The sequence below is a fragment of the Schistocerca cancellata genome, chromosome 3 (genome assembly GCF_023864275.1).
Source record: "Schistocerca cancellata isolate TAMUIC-IGC-003103 chromosome 3, iqSchCanc2.1, whole genome shotgun sequence".
NCBI lineage: Eukaryota > Metazoa > Arthropoda > Insecta > Orthoptera > Acrididae > Schistocerca > Schistocerca cancellata.
This window is the reverse complement of record NC_064628.1, coordinates 670,245,938-670,259,115: the sequence shown is the minus strand read 5'-3', so window position 1 is coordinate 670,259,115 and position 13,178 is coordinate 670,245,938. Positions and strand designations below refer to the sequence as shown.

At 41.4% G+C, this 13,178-nt stretch overlaps 1 protein-coding gene across 1 annotated transcript in view; it reads right to left on the bottom strand.

Moving 5' to 3' along the window:
• LOC126175638 (potassium voltage-gated channel subfamily KQT member 4) overlaps positions 1–13,178 on the bottom strand; it is a 992,116-nt gene that overhangs the window by 278,740 nt on the left and 700,198 nt on the right. The gene's annotated exons all lie outside the window — the stretch shown is intronic.

Below are 13,178 nucleotides of genomic sequence, written 5' to 3'. Positions count from 1 at the left end.
AAGTGCCGCAACACGACATGGCATTGACTCCAATGATGTCTGAAGTAGTGCTGAAGAGAACTGGCGCCCTGAATCCTGCAGGGCTCTCCATAATTCCGTAAGAGTACGAAGGGATGGAGATCTCTTCTGAATAGCACGTTGCAAGGCATCTCAAACATGCACAATAATGTTCATGCCTTGGAACTTTGGTAGTTAGCGGAAGTGTTTAAACTCAGAAGATTGTTCCTGGAGCCATTCTGTAGCAATTCTGGACGTTTGGGGTGTCGAATTGTCCTGCTGGAATCGCCCAAGTCCTTCGGAATACACAGTGGACGTGAATGGATGCAGGTCAGAAGACAGGATGATTACGTGCGTGTCACCTGTCAGAGCCTTGTCTATTAGACCTATCAGCAGTCCGATATCACTCCAACTACACACGCCCCACACCATCACAAATCCTCCACCAGCTTGAGCAGTACCCTGCTGACATACAGGGTCCATGGGTTCATACGGTTGTTTCTACACCCGTACACGTCTGTCCGCTCAATACAATTTGAAACGATAGTCGTCCGACCAGCCAACATGTTTCCAGTCATCAACAATCCAATGCCGGCATTCACAGGCCCAGGCGAGGCATAAAGCTTTGTGTCGTGTAGTCATTAAGGGTACACGAGTGGGCCTTCGGCTCCGAGAGCCCATATCGATGATGTTTCGCTGAATGGTTCGCACACTGACACTTGTTGATGGCCCAGCACTGAAATCTGTGGTAATTTGAGGAAGGGTTTCACTTCTGTCACTTTGAACCATTCTCGTCAGTCGTCTTCGGAACCGTTCTTGCAGGACCCTTTTTCGGCCGCAGCGATGCCGGAGATTTGATGTTTTACCTGATTCCTGATATTCACGGTACACTCGTGAAATGGTCGTACGGGAAAATCCTCGCTTCATCGCTACCTCGGAGATGCTGCGTCCCACTGCTCGTGCGCCGACTATAACACCACGTTCAAACTCACTTAAATCTTGATAAAGTGCCATTATAGTAGAGGTAATCGATCTAACTACTGCACCAGACACTTACCTTATATAGACGTTGCAGACCGTAGCGCCGTATTCTGCCTGTTTACATATCTCTGTATTTGAATATGCAAGCCTATACCAGTTTCTTTGGCGCTTCAGTGTATAAGCGGAGCATGTTACTGTGTCTCGGAGTCTGGGAACAAGCATCTCAAAAATGGCGAACCTTATCGCCTGTTCCCCTGTTAGGGATGCGGAAAACCGATCGGTTAAAAATAATTTTTTTACTAGTAAGCAGGTAAAAAAAAACCCAAATATCAATTAGCCATAACAGCAGTGCTACAATTTTTCATTTTTAAATGAACGTTTTTATAAAGAACGAGTAAGTTTTATTCGTTTGAATTTTCATTGCTTTAAAATATTGCGTTATTGGCCGCTTCCGCTGCGTAGCAGTAGCTATACCGCCTACCACGCTTGGGGCCCGGGTTAGATTCCCGGCAGGGGACTGGGTGTTTTGTGTCCATCATCATTTAATCATCATTGACTCGCAAGTCACCGAAGTGGCGTCAACTAAAAAGGACTTGCAATACGGCGGTCGAACTCCCCCAATGGGGCCTCCCGGCCAACAGTACCATACGATCATTTAATTTCACTGCGTTATTATAGAAAATGGGAAAAGCGATCAGTGCTATTTTAATATCAATGCTGACAGAAAAGAGCAACAAACAAATGGCGTAAAAATTGGTACCATATGGCATGTTGTATAATTAGCAGCGTGCGAGACTAGTCCCATCTGTTCAATGTGGTAGATTTTTGCAGCCGTCGTCGGATAACAGGTGTATTATAGATTGGCCGCACCTCTACCTGGAAGTACATTATAAAGTGCGGTCTCATTGAAGTATACTGTTCAATTTGCTTTAAAAGACTGAAATCTGGAGGAAGCAAAACCAGTTTGTGTCCCTATAAGGAAAAATGGAAAACTTAACATTTCATTCATAGTTTACAATAAACACGGAAAGCAGCTGATCTGCTGCCTATGTCTCCATAATACGCCTTTATCTGCTTGTAGCCCTTGAAACGGACAAATTAAGGCAAAAAACAGAGTTATTTCACCACAGATTTCACCCTTTAGAAGCAATGTGCATAATGTGGAAATAGTGGTGTATACTTCGATTACATGACTTTTGAGCTCAGTTTGAAAAACTTAGGATCAGTACGACAATACTGGTGTTTTTGTTATAGTAGTCAACCACTTATCACTTTTCGACAAAAACAACGAATGGTGGATGAGCTAAGTTTACTTCTATTTACATGTTTAATTTAATATTTTGACACTACATACCGTGAAACTGAGGGAGTCAAAATTTTTCAGTCGTTATTCGATTTCTGCCGAAAATCGGTTAATTCATAAACTGGTTATTTTAATATTCTGGCTAAATTGGCGTTGAAAAAAACTGATGTAACCGGAAACCGGCTGATTCACCGCCAACCGCCATTCCTGTCCACTGTCAACGCCGTAAAAACCTGTTAAACGTGTTTATAGGACGGTGAAATCACGAATAGGCAACGAAATGTTAAACGTTCACGCCTCACCACAGAACGTGGAGGTCGGAGGCTCGCCGCTCTGTGCGGGAGGATAGGCAGTGATATTTGCCAGACCTGACGACACAGTACAATGCTGACCTGACGACACAGTACAGTGCTGGAGCAGGCACAAGTGTTTCGGAACCCACCGATCGGCGCACATTGTTGAATGTGAGGCTCCTACTTGTTTCTGTACTGACCGAAGGAAATCGTCAGTTACGATTACAGTGCGCCCGGGATTATTGAACTAGACTGCTGATCAATGGAAATGTTTCGCCTGGTCGGACGCGAAGCACATGCGTCCCTGCATGCTTGATGTTTTCCACGACAGCGATGGCATCTTACATAACAACTATCCGTGTCCAGGAACACAACCACGCTGTAGTGGCTGAGGGATTAGTAGTTAACTATGACGCCGGTGTCGTGGCCAACAAATTCGTCCGGTCTAAACTGGGAGGAACACATCTACGATGCTATCAGGCCCCTGGAGTGCGCCCACCAACCACTCTCCCGTAATTGACGAGAACCCGATACCTACCAAGCACGTCTCGAATCTATGACTTGGAGAATCGTTGCTGTACTGCATCCAAACATAGAGCAACACGCTGTAAGTAGGCGATGACAATAATTTGCCTCATCATTACATGCGAATAGGAGGAATCTTTGACTTATAGAACCCAGTATCCAGAATGAGATTTTCACTCTGCAGCGGAGTGTGCGCTGATACGAAACTTCCTGGTAGATTAAAACTGTGTGTGCCGGACCGAGACTCGAACTCGGGACCTTTGCCTTTCGCGGGCAAGTGCTCTACCAACTGAGCCACCCAAGTACGACTCACGCCTCGTCCTCACAGCTTTACTTCTGCCAGTACCTCGTCTCCTACCTTCCAAACTTTAGAGAAGCTGTGGCTAAGCCATGTCTCCGAAATATCCTTTCTTTCAGGAGTGCTAGTTCTGCAAAGTTTGCAGGAGAGCTTCTGTAAAGTTTGGAAGGTACGAGACGAGGTACTGGCAGAAGTAAAGTTATGAGGACGGGGCGTCAGTCGTGCTTGGGTAGCTCAGTTGGTAGAGCACTTGCCCGCGAAAGGCAAAGATATATATATATATATATATATATATATATATATATATATATATATATATATATGGGCTCTGAGCACTATGGGACCTAACTTCTAAGGTCATCAGTTCCCTAGAACTTAGAACTACTTAAACCTAACTAACCTAAGGACAGCACACACATCCATGCCCGAGGCAGAATTCGAACCTGCGACCGTAGCGGTCGCGCGGTTCCAGATTGTAGCGCCTATAAGCGCTCGGCCACCCCGGTCGGCTAATAATATCAGCACACTTAATTTAGCAGACAGGATCAGTAGCACTATAGCACTGTTCGTTGGTGAAGCTGCTGTCTACAGGAAAGTATCGCAAGGAAATGCAAAAAGACTATGGCAAAATTTGTACTTGGTGTAAATAGGAGCAACTTTTTTTTTAAAGCGAATAAATATAAAGTACTGCTTATCACTAATAGAAAGCACCCGATAGAATCCCGTTACAAGTGGTCAATATTTTGAGTGCTTAACATAGTGTAAGGGTTTACGGATACACGAAATGGGATAACCATGTGAAATCAGTGTGGAACGCCACACCAAGTAGGCATTCCAAGCTACATCGATCGGAGCTACTGACGCGCTACTAGGGTCGTAACACGCTGGCGTAGCTCATACAAAGCTGTAGCACACATGCTCAAGGAACTTAAATGGGAGTCCTTGGAAGAGAAACGACGTAGTTCAGCCTGCCGGTGTGACCGAGCGGTTCTAGAAGCTACAGTCTGGAACCGCGCGACCACTACGGTCGCAGGTTCGTATCCTGCCTCGGGCATGGATGTGTGTGCTGTCCTTAGGTTAGTTAGGTTTAAGTAGTTCTAAGTTCTAGGGGACTGATGACCTCAGCAGTTAAGTCCAATAGCGCTCAAAGCCATTTGAACCATTTTTCGACGTAGTTCTCGGGAAAATCTGTTGAGTAAATTTATGAAATATGTATTCCAGAGAAACTGCGCGACCATCATGCTGCCATCATAGTATATGAATGATGATGATAAGAGATTCCCTTGAGTGCACTGGCACGTAGGTGGCCATTTTTCCTTCGCTTAGTATGCAATCGGAATAGAATATAAATTAGATCCTTTTGGTAGCTTGTACTCTCTCCGCTACACATTGCACAGTGCTTGTGGACTATTACGTAGTTGCAGATGTAGGAAAGATATAAAAAACATGTAGACAGGATATTTCACGTACAACGCAAGCGAAAAAGTGAAAAACGGTTCTGCATCAGATGAGCGATTCACATACCGTTACTCGAGTCAGTACTAGAACTGTCAGACTGGCAGTCTGTGCATGAAATGAGATTGATCCTGAATTGCTTGTTTTTCTTTAAAAAAGTATTTTTTATGGAACATGGCTGCATTTATCGGCACACTTGAACTAGCAGAAAAATCTACATCGGAATTCATAAAATCCTTCGCAGTTATATAAAGAGCCTACTGATGATGTGAAATTAGGAGTATATGGGCAGTTAGTACAAAACGAACGATTACAACGATCTTTTACCAACAAATCATAACTCCTTATAGGTACTTGAAAAATATACTGGTAGCTTTTTTCAGAGATCTCGCGAACTATGGCTTCATAACCATATATTCCGCAATAATGTAAGATTATGGTTCAAATGGTTCAAATGGCTCTGAGCACTATGGGACTTAACATCTGAGGTCATCAGTCCCCTAGAACTTAGAACTACTTAAACCTAACTAACCTAAGGACATCACACACATCCATATCCGAGGCAGGATTCGAACCTGCGACCGTAGCAGTCACACGGTTCCGGACTGAAGCGCCTAGAACCGCATGGCCACCACGGCCGGCGTAAGTTTATGTATTCTAATTATTGTGTATAATACTTCCTCTGACTAGAGTTTAGTTTACAATGTTAAAAAACATTTTTGTTGTACAACATAAATGAAGACTACTCAGTTTAACAGCATCTCAGAAAAAAATGTCCATTTAACCTGTAATACAGTGTAGTTAGTTATTTACTGTGCTTAGCATTGTTCATTCTGTACTGATTCAACAGGAAACACACACTGTTGAAAAATACCACTACTTATTGAATTCTACTCTCAAAGTTGCAAGGCCCACGCTACTATGCATATTCAGAACCTGTATTCAACTTGATTCTCATTGACCCGCTGCTCAGACTCAGGGGCACCACTGCTAAAAATTGGGGCCTTCCTACACATTAATACTGCTAAATGTCTTCTCTCAAATAAACTCATGCAGAGTGTAACCTCACTTAATCGATTAGTAACAGGACTCTCTACGATTAACACAATCCTTATAATCCATATAGCCTTCCTTATCAATATGATCAGTATTATTATTATTATTATTATTGTTATTACTCATTTTCGCCTTCAGGATAGTAGTTAACTTGAATGTTACATGATTATTCATTTTTTTTATTGTTTCCTCCTTTTTCTCTTCCCAAAACACCTTCATTCTTTGACTGTGTTCCTGTACTCCTTCCTCTATCCATATTTTCCCAATTTTCTTTCTTTCTTCTACTTCAAATTTCGTTTTCAAAATTTTGTTTTTGAATTTGTCTCTTTCAATTATGATTTCAATACTGATTCCTGTTTGTTTCACATATTCTTGTACTTTTTGAAAACAATTGGTTTTTTAAAAATTGAACTGTTTGCTGCGTCAAAAATCCTCTTTGTGAATCTGTTGTTCATTCTATGTATGTGGCCATAACATGTTAGTCTGCGTTTTCTGATCCTGTCTGTGAGACTATTTGTGTGTTCATGTATTCTTTGGTTGGTCTCTTCACGTTCTAATTTTTCTGTCTCTGTAATGTCTGATGCTTCGATTGTGATCGTTTCTGATGTGTCGAGTGCTTCTGGCAGTACAACTGTACTGTAGTGCCTAAGTTTGACCTGTTTTGAAATATTTCTTTTATTGTAGTGCGTCCATGTCACTATGTACGCTTTCTGAAGTTTTTCTCTTCTTTCTATGTTGGGTGCCTTATCTGATTCACCTATTTGTATACATTCGCCAATATATTTGAATTTTTCCACTCTTTAACCTTTACGTATTTTGTGTACATGACTTGGTTGTTGTTGTTGTTCTCTCTCCATGTATTGTGTTTTCTCATGATATCTGTAGACATGTGTTGGCAGAGACTTCATGTACGTATTACAGTAATTCTTGTGCTTCTGGTCTATTGTTTCTCAGTATTGCCAGGTCATCTGCAAACGGCAGGCATTTTATGATGGTCTTGTTCGCCCACGTTCTTCCTAACTGATTTCCATTTACTTTTTCCTCCCTTTGTTTGATAATTATTTCCAAGACCATATTGAATAAAACCAGCGAACGACCATCTCCCTGTCTGACCCTTGCATGTATCTCGAATGGTCTGAGATTCCTCCCATAAATTTTATTTTGGAAGTTGTGCCTGGAAGTGTTTGTTGTATGAGTGTTCCATTTTTCTGTCTATTCCATATTATTGTAGTGTGTCAAAGAGAATCTGATGGTCCATATAGTCTTAGGCCTTCTCAAAGTCCACGAATGTGACTACAGTGTTGGTTGGTTGCTTGGTTGTTTGGGTGGAGAAGGGACCAAACTACGTGGTCATCAGTGCCTCCGACATTAGATTAACTAAAACCGATAAAATCCCACATTAAAAGAGGGAACTACAATATCCATAAAATGAGACTACATTGTTTGTCAGTCTAAGCTTCAGGAGCGTCCGCAGATGATATTCACCTATCTTTCTATCAGCTTGTGGTTCTAGCTGTCGAGTAATGCCTTGAGAAGAATTTTGTAGGTAACTAGTAATAAAGAGGTACCTCTCTAGTTATTAGGGTCTGTCTTGTACGTCTTTTTGTGGAGTGGATTAATCAACGCACATTTCCAGTCCTGTGGAATTTTCTCTGTGTTCCGTATTTCCGTGAGAATTTTATGGATTTTCTTTGTGATGGTTTGGTCTTTGAATTTCCAAAACTTGGAGACAATGCCGTCTTCTCGTGGGGCTCTGTTGTTTTTAGCTGGTTTATAATTCTTCTACATCTGTCATTGAAGGCGGTTTTGAATCTGGGTTTGGTACTGCCTTCGCGAAATGTAATTTTTTTAAGCTTCTCGCAATCGAGGGGTTAATCAAAGTAGTTTTTAAGAATTTTGCAGTTTTCTTTAGTATTTGTTTTCAATGATCCGTCTGTTCTTTTGAAGCAAATATTTGGAGGCTGACAACCCCTTATATTTTCCCTGAATATTCTCTAGAAATTTGTTGTGATACTTTCCTTGAAGTTTTCCTCGATTACATTTAGTCTATTTTTGTCATTATCCTTTTCACTCTTCTAATATCTTTCGGGGATTGTTTCCGGAGATTGTGGAAATCTTGCCATGTCCGTTTTGTTCTGTTACTGCTAATTTTCTTCCAGCCTTGGATTCTATGCTCAATGAATTGATCATAAGTAGCGTTCCACCAACTATGTTTTCGTTTCTTAGGAGGTTGATCCCAGAGCATTGCATTTTGAATTGTCTACGCTAGGTGTGTAGATGTGTCCAATTTTCTGCTCTAATTTGATTAATTTCTTGAATAACTTTGTCTTTGTTTATCTTCAAGTATTATGGATCCGGTCTTATATTTTTTTTCTGTGTTGTTTTTCTGTTTCTCGGGAGTGGCCTAATGTTTACTTGTAGCAAATGATGGTCGGCCTCTAAGAATCCTTTGCGTGTTCTCATATTTAGAATTTCGCTTGTATTGTTGTTTGTTATGGCTACATGATCTATTTGAAATTCTCCCCTTACATTTTTGGGCGTTTTCCACATTGCGAGTTTTCGTCTTGTGTTTTGAAACTGCATTGACACAATTTTCAAGTTAAAAGTTTGACATTAAAGTCTGAGGTGTTCCCTACTCTTGTTGGTGCGTCTGTGTGCTGTGTGTTGGCCTGTTATATGCTTCTACTCCTTCTCTTTGCCTAGTTGTGCACTGAAGACTCCTAATACAATTTAACGTGTCTTTCTGGTATTTTATTTCTAATTTCTTCCATTTCTTCCCAAAAGTCTTCGACTTCTTTGGTTTCTTACTGCTCTGATCATTTGTCGGTGCATGTGCATTGATGACTGTGTATCTTTTGTTCCCTAATTTGAAGGTTATTACAGAGATTCTTTCTGATACTGAACTGAAATCTAGAGTGTTGTCTATGACTGACTTGTGTACTGCAAATACCGTGTCAAATATTGTCGGTGTTTCTCTACTGATAGCAAATTTTCCTTTCAATATCCTGTAGTTTTCTGTGTTGAAGTGGTTTTCGTCTGCGAAACGCGTCTCTTGCATAGCGAGGATTTTGGTGAGGAATTTTTCCAAAACATTTGTAAACTGTTTGAGTTGGCCTATGATGACCAGCATATTTTTGTTGAGTGTGTCAATATAGTGTTTGTAAAGAGGTTTCGAGAAGCTCCGACTCTTCTCCTTTTCATGATGTTATTGGTCCTCCGGGATCCGATAGACAGGAAAGTCGAGTATATATAATGGGTATTGATGTAATGGATATTTTTCCTGTTGTTCCATCATGGTTTTCAAGTTTAAGATGGTTGTGGCGATCTCTGTTGGAAGATCACAAATGTTAAAGAATTCATTTTTGAGAGCAAGACATATCTGTAGCAGCCGCACCAACTTGGTGAACGAACCCTGACCACTAGCTGCTGGATGCCAGAACAGCCACTAATGAGTTTAGGCTTAAGTTAGTATTTGGTCTACCCTGGCTATTTCACTCCCCAAGTGCCACCCATATTTGGGAGGCTTTCAACTATTCGCCACCTGTCGCGGGCAGGGGGAAGAAAGAGGGGGGGGGGGGGAGGCGCCCGATGGTCCGATTGTGGAGTTGGCTACGCTACAAGAACCTTATCAGTATAAATTTTATCAGATGGTTTATTCTTACAAATGTTCGTTATCCGATACACATATCTCTTTCTCTCTGGCTTTCTACACCAATCTCACTAGTACACTTTTCATGGATCACACTACTCCACACACCCACAAACTACACTTATTCTCAATTGCTCGTATCGCTCGATATCTTCATCTTCCACGGCTAGTAGGATTAAAGCTCTTCGTCACATTGAGAGAAGTAACATTTAATTTCGTCTCATTAGAATACACATTATTTTAGAAACAACCATTTAGGCATGGAAACTTCAAGTCACTAACCTCATCAACCACACCAATACCACAAAACAATCTTTTCGAATGATTTATTATGTAAAAGTATTTCATCTATTTTCTCTTCGGATCTCTGGAAATAAGACGACGTTGCTATTATTAGAGCCTATGAAGCTTTTATGCTTTGCTTAAAGTCACTTGTAACGAATCATCCGAGAGTTATTGATCTATTATGTGATCCTGAAGTGTTGGAGTCTAATCTAAGTAAACTTCGCCCAAACTATAGGGTAGAATTTACTGCACTAATGGTTTGTTATGTGGGATCGCCCGGTCATATGATTTGGTCGTTGAAAGCTCGTGACATGGTTGGTGAGATGCAACACTTCATATAGAAACTTTAAGCTAAGGCTAGAACATTTTGTAACTGACCAGTCTGTGAAGAAAAAGTAAGAGGAATAGCATTAAGAAAAGAATACTTAACCAGAAACGGAATCGTTCCATGTTACCCTTGACCTTGGTATAAGATTCATGTAGGAAAATAATATAATTTTAAGTACATACAGGAATTTAAAAACTGTCTTTCATTTCTATAATGAAACCTATTCTATCAGGCTTAAACTTGATAAGATGATTTTTTATATGTCAATGTCGATGATTTACGGAGAGCTACAGAAGAATCGTTCAGATAGTTCAAGATTCGTTGGGCATACTGGAAGACACTGGAATTTCTTCACTGGAATTTCTTCGAATGATTATTTGTCCATTTACAAACGCTATTTGAGGTGTGGGTTCAGCACAGGTTAAAAAGAATGCGCAGGGACGACTGCAGACTGGCGACTTAACTTACATGTTACAATTCACAAAAGCTTATTTTGTAGAATGTGTGGATTTAGAGTGTCCTTTCGAGAATGTTAACTACAATACAATCTTTGAAATTTTGAAGGCACCAGGGTTAAAATACAGAGACCAATAGGTTATCTAGGACTTCTACAAAAACTAGACTGCTGTTATAAGAGTCAAAGGACATGAAAGGGAAGCCATAGTTGAGAAGGGAGTACAACAAGGTTGCAGCCTATCTCCCATTTCATTCAATTTGTATACTGAGCAGCAGGTGGGAAAGGGAATTAAAGTTCAGGAACAAGATCAAACACTTTGAAGTTTTCCGATGACACTGTAAATTTTCCAGAGACGGAAATCAATTTGGGAGATCAGTTGAACGAACTGAATAGTTACTTGAATTGAAGTTATAAACATCAAGAAAAGTAAAGCAAAGGTATGGAAATTATTCGTATTAAATTAGGCGATACTGAGGGAATTAGCTTCGAAAGTGGCACGAAAAGTAGTTGACGAGTTTTGCTACTTGGGCAGCAAAATAGCTCCTGACGACCGACTGATCTGATTTGATTTGATTTCGGTAGAAGACAAAACCACAGTGGTCTTAGTCTGCTGTTTCCCGCACTGACACTGAGTTTATCGTACGGTTTCGATACCTGTGAGTATAGTAAAATTGTTCAAATGGCTCTGAGCACTATGGGACTTAACAGCTGACGTCATCAGTCCCCTAGAACTTAGAACTACTTAAACCTAACTAACCTAAGGACATCACACACATCCATGCCCGAGGCAGGATTCGAACCTGCGACCGTAGCGGTCGCGCGACTCCAGACTGAAGCGACTAGAACCGCTCGGCCACTCCGGCCGGCTGAGTATAGTAAAGCCACCTGTTACTCTTAAAAAGTAACAGGAGACCGTTTAGTTGATCCTTATTAGATACAATTTCTTCGGGCTCTGCCGACCCGAATATTCTGTGTCTTTTGTCCTCCAGAGCTTTGCATTGGTAGATTAAATGTGAATCGGTTTCGTCCTCTTCACCACACAGTCTACACCTAAAGGCTTCTTCCTGTATACACATCGTGTTTAGGTGTATCTTGGTCTCCATGGCTAGACGTGAGTTCTACCGTGCATTTAATACATTTCCTGTTCGAGTTGGGGATTAACGGAACTTCCCTTGAATCATGGCTTCGGCGTCATTAGCTTGCCATGTTCTTGCTTTGTAACTGATATCCAAAATTCTACACGATGCCTCCACATCCATCTACGTAGTTTTCATTTTAACATCATCTTAGTGATGGTTAGGACAGGTCCCGGTGCAGTCAAAGGAGTCGACGCGCTTATCCTGGCCAGTTTACAGCGTGTTCACAGCCACTAATTCCCGAGTGACCAGGGACCCACAGCAGATTCACGCTGTTGCTTTCCTGTAGTATCCCAAGGGCTTCGTGACATTCTGAAACGACCTTTAATCTTGTTGCAGGGGCCGACAGAGATTTCAGAGCTACTTGACTGTCTGAATAAATATAGATGCTACATTCCTTGTTGCAACTACAGAAATCTCTTCCGCGCGCACTCTGATAGCGGATATTGCTGTCTGAAATACTGCAGTCAGCTTTCCTGGAGATACTGATCTCTCTAGTCTACGCTGTACCCTGTATATTCCGGCCACAAAGCCTTCTTCAGTTCTCGACCCGTCACTAAACCAGACTAAGTCTCCTGAACGATGTCGTAGTTCGTTCTTCCACTGCTCCCCTTTTCCAATTGTTACACTGAAAGATTTACTGAAGTAGCTAGAAACTATTGCATGGTAATGCGGCATTTCCGTGATTATTCCTATATTTACTACAGTCGCTGTATTGGTGTGAAAGTCTGGATACCGTAAAGGAATCCATTTATTTTCAGGTTTTAACCTGTATGCCCCTGCCTCTGCCTCCGTTGTAACGTACAGGTGTAACAGGGACATGTCTAGCATGGTCTCCATCCCAATAGTGGGCGTGCTGCTAATTCCCCCTGTTATGGCTAAGCAAGGCAATCTCTGCACCTTGACAAACTCCTAGGCAGATGCCCTTCTTTATTCCACCATACTGTTGCTCTATAAATTTTCATAGGTCTTATTACAGTGGTGTACATCCAGTACGTACACCTGGGGTTTAGACCCCAGCTTTTATCACGTGCCCTTCTAAGTGATCGTAAGAGAGTTTTTCCCGTTGAAATATGTATTCTTTACACAACGGGGTCCATAGTAGTTTCGCATCCATGGTTATCTCTGCCACCTGTACTGACAAAGTGTCACCGAGGAGTTTGAGAGTCCAGTAAGTGTGCCGTATTTGTTTCCTAGAAATGGTACCATAACAGCTTTCTTGGGACTAACCCTTCGATCCTGTATTCTGCATAATTTTTCCACAATGTTTAGTGTACCTTGTGCCATTATTCTAACAGTTCTAGCGAATTTACCAAGTATTACTATAACTAAATCGTCTGCGTATCCTTGATAGAAGTAGTCTCTAGTATTTAACACTTCAATGAGTTGACTCACTACTAACAAGGGAACTCCCC